The sequence below is a fragment of the Triticum aestivum genome, chromosome 2B (assembly GCF_018294505.1).
Source record: "Triticum aestivum cultivar Chinese Spring chromosome 2B, IWGSC CS RefSeq v2.1, whole genome shotgun sequence".
Taxonomy (NCBI): Eukaryota; Viridiplantae; Streptophyta; class Magnoliopsida; order Poales; family Poaceae; genus Triticum; species Triticum aestivum.
In genome coordinates this window covers 34,481,321-34,489,867 of record NC_057798.1, presented here as the reverse complement: position 1 = coordinate 34,489,867, position 8,547 = coordinate 34,481,321, and positions in this window count along the sequence as shown.

The window sequence follows — 8,547 nt, the reverse complement described above, 5'->3', positions numbered from 1 at the left end:
CCGCCGCCAAGGGAGAAAGTGTTTGAGGAAAAGATTGACCACTTTATTCGTATGGCTAGACCACCAACTCCCAAGCCTGTTGACTCACACTATGAGAGCCAAATCAGGAAGGCACATCGAGCACGACTACAGAAGGAGTCGAGCTCGAGCTTGAGCCAAGCAGCTGGCAAAAAATGCGGGAAAACCGTTCCCCAGGTGGGAGAACAAGCGGCGCAATCGATCCCTCCGCTTGTTGTGCAAACAACACATGAGAGTACCGACACCCTATATACAAACCGTTCCCCAGCTGGGCAATCTGGTAATAACCGAGGAGCATACAAGGCAGGCTGAAATGCTCGGTATCACTATTGGACAACTCCTCGAGATTGAGTCCATGTCTCCGCTTAGAGAGGAGGAAATAAAACGGAAATATGTCCGCGGCGAACCTTTGGTCGAGCCCGAGGAGGTCAAGAACCTCCCAACGAGAATGTATGAATTGCATGATTGCTACATAAAAATTACCAAGAGTACCAATCGAGAGATCCTCATGGTGAAAGTCAAGGAAGAGCATTACTTCCATAAGCTAGCTCTATCCGTTGAGTATTCAGAACTATTTCAGTTATTCAATTAAGAAGCACTCAACAAATCTCTCGTCAGTTGCTATTGTCTGTAAGTGCTTTCTTTTTGTAATTTAAGTCTCAAGCTAGCTTTAGTGCTCATTGATTGATCATTACCTGTAAATATCCTCACTATATTCTTTTTGTGGTATTATGCAGGATGAAGATGTATGAAATGGAAAAAGATGGACGCTGTGACATTGGGTTCATTGACACAAATACCATTAATGAACACACATGGAAATTGGAATGGTATAAAGCAGATGTAGAGAATAAAATGCTAAAGTTCTTGAAGCGCCTCAATACCAATGAAGATATACTACTTCCTTACAACTTCCTGTGAGTCACACTGTCTTTTATTACAAATTCTGTTTTTGCTTACTAGCTAGCTCGATGTTAATAATTAAGTGTATAGGGTTTAGGGTAGTTGATTAGTGTTATGCACATGCCCGCTTAATTAAGACATGCAAACGTGTGCGCATGCAGTTACCACTCGATCTTGTTAGTCATTAGAGTTGAAGAAGGAAAAGTTGAAGTACTGGACTCACTACTTAAAGAAGAAAGAGACTTCACCATCTTGAAGGTGATAGTCGACAGGTAATTTCAATCATTATTAACTATATCTCGGCCTATTGAGTTCGTCATTTCCTGATATCAACTATTTAATAACCCCTTTATTAATTTTCTTTCCCGGCGGGCAGGGCTTGGGCAAAGTTCATCAAGGTGACTCCAGGCAAATGGCGACAAAAGTTGTTTTGGTATCGACCCAAGGTAAGTAATTAAGTAGTACTAGCTAGCTACCATCTTTTTAATTCTTGTTTCAATACCATTAATTAATTATCATGCTTGATTAATTATTATATGATTAAATTCTATTTTCGTATAGGCCCTGAAGTAGGCGTCGGAGACTGAAGTGTGTGCATACTACGTTTGCAAGAACATTCGCATGATGACGTCCGAAAGGAGCAAATCTGATAGACAGCAATGGGTATGTTTGTCAGAACACTATTCACAAATTTTATATGATTATCAATATCTAGTCACACAACTAATACACATGCATATGGATCTCCTTCTTAATAGTTCAAAGAAGTGCGGGAGCAGCTCCTACCAAGAGAGCGCATACGAGCACTTCAAGAGGAAATAGCGGGATTTTTGTTCGACCAGGTCATAGATCCCAAAGAAGAATACTATTACCCGCTACCGCCCCCATGAACCACTCCCAATTGTCATCGTGCTCCGAAGGCATCAAGGCAACATGTAGAAGAAATTGTATATATACCTAATTGTAGTGCTCGTACAATATATCATCGGTTCTACGAGAATTTCTATTTATATATATGCATAATGTGTACAATATGTAGTATCATAAAATACTAGCAAACGAAAAAGAATTAAATGGAAAACACAAAATTAAAGGAAAAATAAAAAATAAAACCAAGCCCCCCCCCCCCTAAATATTTTAGTACCGGTTGGTGTTACCAACCGGGCTCGTGCCACGTGGTGGCCCTTTAGCGGCGGTTCGTGCAGAACCGGTACTAAAGGGGGGGGGGGGCTTTAGTCCCCACCCTTAGTGCCGTTTGCAGAACCGGCACTAAAGGCCCTTACGAACCGGTGCTATAGCCCGGTTCTGCACTAGTGTGTTCATGTCTGATGTGTGGCCATTGGATCTGCAAACTTATATGCAAATGAAGCTTTTGTTCTACGAAACATGACAAAACTAGTTGTTTTCTATATTAGAACTTGTTTAACTAGGAAATATTTGATCTTTAAAAAAATTGCATTTGTGGTATACATATCACAGTCCATACAGTACAAAAATGCTCTCAATTGTAGTTAGACGTTCCCCGTGAAAATAAACTGATTAAAAGCCCAACTGTTTCCCCACATGATTAGGCCTATTTATCTAGCCTACGCCACTTGGGCTCGTTTCAGCTGGCCATTATGGGTTGGCGACCAGAGAGAGAAGCGAGCGATCGCTGCCAAACAGAGCTGGCTCGCTGCATGGAGTTTGAATCGTGGAGTTCGTGCAATTGCCAGGAGATCAGAATGGGCCCTAAGTAATGACGGCCAAATAACTAGTTGCAGTAAGATTCTCATAGAATGGTTGATCAGGTGGGTCTAATTTTTTTGCCATGACTTTGTGAAGCTAGGCAAAGGGATCGAGAACACATTGGTAGACTTTAACTCTGAGAACAATGAGAGCAGCACACATCTTCTTCCTCACACCTCCCATCCTCATGACAACAATTAGAGTTGCACCCATTACCGCAGCGACTAGTCATAGATCTGTGCACATACAATTATCCATACCACTGCTTCACACTTTGTGTGTTTCTATAAAAGGATGTGACGAAGTGAGAAAAAGGGTGCGCATTGTAAATATCACGGTGCGAGGCAATTAGTGGGTGGTGTAAATTAAGGATATCTTTGTCAGACAAGTAGTGGGTGGTGTAAATTAATTTGATAGGAGGTGAAATATGAGAGCAACAATTGTATAGGTATGTATACTCACTACTATATCTAACATGCAAGGACGCTGACACTAGTAGAAAATGGGGCATTGGTCCAGGCCGGGTCAGTCCATTAGTCCCGGTTCAATCCAGAACCGGGACCAATGGTGGCATTGGACCAGGTTCGTGAGCCCCGGGGGCCGGCCGGGCCACGTGGGCCATTGGTCCCGGTCCGTCTGGACCTTTTGATCCCGGTTGGTGGGACGAACCGGGACCAATGGGCCTCGCTCCTGGCCCACCACCATTGGTCCCAGTTGGAGACACGAACCGGGACCAAAGGCCGCCCTTTAGTCCCGGTTCAAGCCACCAACCGGGACCAATGAAGTGCCTATATATACCCCCTCGCGTAAGAGCAGAGCACACTGCTCTGTTTTTTCTGGCAGCCGAGGGGGAGAGGGCTTGGTGGTGCTCTAGCTCACCTCCTATGCACACAAGGTGTTCGATGGAATGCCCGAGCCACACTATTTAAGCTTTCTCCTCTCCAAGCTCGACCTCCAAGCTCCATTTTTCTCAATATTTGTCTAGGTTTACTGGTCCGTCACGCCCCGTACCCGTCTTCACCGCCGTCGATCATCCGCGCCGATCTCATCGCCGGCACCACCGTGGTGAGCCTCTTGTTCTTATCTTCTTTCTGAAAGGAAAAATATGCTTACTTGTATGTTTAGATAGATACTTGTATTATTTTCTTACTTTTATTATTGCATCTTATATAGTGCGATGGTTTTGGTATCTGCCCCCGTCGGCCCTCGTCCTGTCTATGATTCGGATGTGGTATATATTATCTTTTCATAACTATTGGTTCATTTATTGTTTATGAAAATTATGCCGACCAACATGACATAGATTTTATTTATCTAGGAGGTTGTTGAACCGGAAATTCCAACCGACCCTATTGTCGAGAGGTTAAATTTAGTTGAAGAAGAAAACAATTTCTTGAAGAAAAAAATAAGAAAAATTAAGGAGGAGAAGATGATATTGGAGTTGCATGTTGCAGATGTCGTCGATGATCACAAGATCAAGATGGATGCAATGCGCTTGAAGATTAGAAAGATTAGAAAATATGCCATTCATACCGAGGCTTGGTATCATTATGCCGTTGGATCAGTTGTTACCTTGGTTGCGATTATGATCGCATTTGTTTTCGCATTGAAATGTTTTACATAGTTTTAATGTATGGTTTAATTAATTTAGATGCTCTATCGAGCTTTATGTTGTTCTGTAATGATTTTGGCTTGAAGATGAGAACTATGTATGTACTTTGGTTTTAATGTGATGATGCACTTCTATTAATTTGGTCACTTAGTTATCTATTCATGATGTTCTGTAATGATTTTTGACATACTTAATTATATATAATGCACGTAGATGAACCGGCAATGGATGTACGGTAACAGACGCACCTCGGAGTACATTAAGGGCGTGCATGATTTTCTCGAAGTGGCTGAGGCAAACAAGCAGAATGGTTTTATGTGTTGTCCATGCCCTATATGTGGGAATACGAAGTCTTACTCTGACCGGAAAATCCTTCACACCCACCTGCTTTACAAGGGTTTCATGCCAGACTATAATGTTTGGACGAGGCACAGAGAAATAGGGGTTATGATGGAAGACGGCGAAGAACAAGAGTACGATGACAACTACGTGCCCCCTGAATACGGTGATGCTACTGAACATCAAGAGGAACCAGACGATGTGCACGATGATGCTGCAACGGGCGAAGCTGGTGAAGATCAAGAGGAACCAGACGATGTGCCCAATGATGATGATCTCCGCCGGGTCATTGTCGATGTAAGGACGCAATGCGAAAGTCAAAAGGAGAAGCTGAAGTTCGATCGCATGTTAGAGGATCACAAAAAAGGGTTGTACCCCAACTGCGAAGATGGCAACAAAAAGCTCGGTACCATACTGGAATTGCTGCAGTGGAAGGCAGAGAATGTTGTGCCAGACAAAGGATTTGAGAAGCTACTAAAAATATTGAAGAAGAAGCTTCCAAAGGATAACAAATTGCCCGACAGTACATACGCAGCAAACAAGGTCGTATGCCCTCTAGGATTGAAGGTGCAGAAGATACATGCATGCCCTAATGACTGCATCCTCTACCGCGGTGCGTACAAGGATCTGAACGCATGCCCGGTATGCGATGAATTACGGTATAAGATCAGACGAGATGACCCTGGTGACGTTGATGACGACCCCCCCCCCAGGAAGAGGGTTCCTGCAAAGGTGATGTGGTATGCTACTATAATACCACGGTTGAAACGGCTGTTCAGAAACGGAGAGCATGCCAAGTTGATGCGATGGCACAGTGAGGACCGTAAGAAAGACGGGAAGTTGAGAGCACCCACTGATGGGTCGTAGTGGAGAAAAATCGAGAAAAAGTACTAGGCTGAGTTTGCACGTGACCCAAGGAACGTATGGTTTGCTTTAAGCGTGGATGGCATTAATCCTTTCGGGGAGCAGAGCAGCAATCACAACACCTGGCCCGTGACTCTATGTATGTATAACCTTCCTCCTTGGATGTGCATGAAGCAGAAGTTCATTATGATGCCAGTTCTCATCCAAGGCCCTAAGCAACCCGGCAACGACATTGATGTGTACCTAAGGCCATTAGTTGAAGAACTTTTACAGATGTGGAATGGAAACGGTTTACGTATGTGGGATGAGCACAAACAGGAGGAATTTGACCAAAAGGCGTTGCTATTTGTGACCATCAACGATTGGCCCGCTCTGAGTAACCTTTAAGGACAGACAAACAGGGGATACCACGCATGCACGCACTGTTTACTTGACACCGAAAGTATATACCTGGGAAGCTGCAGGAAGAATGTGTACCTGGGCCATCGTCGATTTCTTCTGACCAACCATCAATGTCGAAAGAAAGGCAAGCATTTCAAAGGCGGGGCAGATCACCGGAAGAAGCCCGCCATGCATACCGGTGATCACGTACTTGCTATAGTCAATGATTTACACGTAATCTTTGGAAAGGGTCCCGGCGCACTAGCTGTTCCGAATGACGCTGGGGGACACGCACCCATGTGGAAGAAGAAATCTATATTTTGGGACCTACCCTACTGGAAAGACCTAAAGGTCTGATCTTCAATTGACGTGATGCACGTGACGAAGAACCTTTGCGTGAACCTGCTAGGCTTCTTGGGCGTGTATGGAAAGACAAAAGATACAGCTGAGGCACGGGAGGACCTGCAACGTTTGCACGAAAAAGACGGCATGCCTCCAAAGCAGTATGAAGGTCCTGCCAGCTATGCTCTTACCAAAGAAGATAAGGAAATCTTCTTTGAATGCCTGCTTAGTATGAAGGTCCCGACTGGCTTCTCGTCGAATATAAAGGGAACAATAAATATGGCAGAGGAAAAGTTCCAGAACCTAAAGTCTCGTGACTACCATGTGATTATGACGCAACTGCTTCCGGTTGCATTGAGGGGGCTTCTACCGAAAAATGTCCGATTAGCCATTGTGAAGCTATGTGCATTCCTCAATGCAATCTCTTAGAAGGTGATCAATCCAGAAATCATACCAAGGCTAAGGAGTGATGTGGTGCAATGTCTTGTCAGTTTCAAGCTGGTGTTCCCACCATCCTTCTTCAATATCATGACGCACGTCCTAGTTCATCTAGTCAACGAGATTGTCATTCTGGGCCCCGTATTTCTACACAATATGTACCCCTTTGAGAGGTTCATGGGAGTCCTAAAGAAATATGTCCGTAACCGTGCTAGGCCAGAAGGAAGCATCTCCATGGGCCATCAAACAGAGGATGTCATCGGGTTTTTTGTTGACTTCATTCCTGGCCTTAAGAAGATAGGTCTCCCTAAATCGCGGTATGAGGGGAGACTGACTGGAAAAGGCACGCTTGGAAGGGACTCAATAATATGCAGGGACGGATATTCTTGGTCTCAAGCACGCTACACAGTTCTACAGAACTCTACCTTGGTGACCCCGTATGTCGATGAACACAAGAACAGTCTGCGCTCCAAACACCCGGAGCAGTGCGACGACTGGATTACATGTGAACACATCAGGACTTTCAGCAGTTGGTTGGAAACACATCTCAGAGGTGAAAACACTGTTTGTGATGAGTTGTACTTGTTGTCCAGGGGACCATCTTCGACTGTTATGATTTGGAAAGGATACGAGATAAATGGGAATACATTTTACACGATTGACCAAGATAAAAAGAGCACCAACCAAAACAACGGTGTCCGCTTTAATGCAACAACTGAGAGGGGAAAGGACACGTATTATGGTTACATAGTGGACATATGGGAACTTGACTACGGACATGATTTTAAGGTTCCTTTGTTTAAGTGCAAATGGGTCAATCTGTCAGGAGGCGGGGTACAGGTAGACCCACAGTATGGAATGACAACAGTGGATCTGAAAAATCTTGGATACACTGACGAACCGTTCATCCTAGCCAATGATGTGGCACAGGTTATCTATGTGAAGGACATGTCTACCAGACCAAGAAAAGAAAATATAAGAAAGCGAATACATCATACGATGAGCCAAAGCGCCACATAGTTCTTTCAGGAAAAAGGGACATCGTATGAGTGGAGGGCAAGACAGACATGTCTGAAGATTATGAAAAGTTTCATGAAATTCCTCCCTTCAAAGTCAAGGCTAACCCCAGCATCCTGATAAACGATGAAGATTATCCATGGTTAGGGCGCAATAAGCAAATGACACAAGCGAAGAAAAAGTGAAGACTTTCTCCCGCAACTATTATGATGATACCATGCCAACTTTGTAACACACGAAATTATGATACCATGCCAACTTTCAACTTTCAACTTTTTTAGAGTTCATTTGAAATCCTTTAATGTCTTCTGGTTCGGCCCTCGTGATACCATGCCAACTTTCAACTTTCAACTATGTTGATCACCAAGAACACTCTCAAGAGGGCAGCCACGTGGGCCATTGGTCTCGGTTCGTCTGGACCTTTTTTCTCTATAGACGCATCTATGTTCATTTTTTTAGTAAAGTTAATCACAAACTTGTGATTCACACAAATTTCAAAGAATTCAAATTTTAACTATTCAAATTTGAAAACTAATGGCACTAAGAGAAAGTTTATAATTTTTCTAAAACTAATGGCACTAATAGAAAGTTTATAATTTTGCTGACCTAAAAGCAAAAAGAATTAAAAAACAAAGCAAAAAATAAAAGAAAAGAAATAATGCAGAAAACAAAACAAAAAACTGAAAAAAAATAAAAATAGCAACAATAAGTATTTTGTTGTAAGTAGAAACAAAACAAAATAAATACAGCAAAAAGAAAACAAAAAAAGTGTATTCAAAGTGGAAAACTAATGGCACTAACAGAAAGTTTATAATTTTTCTAAAACTAAAAGCAAAAAAGAATTAAAAAATAAAGCAAAAAACAAAAGAAAATAAATAATGCAGAAAGCAAAACAAAAAATCCGG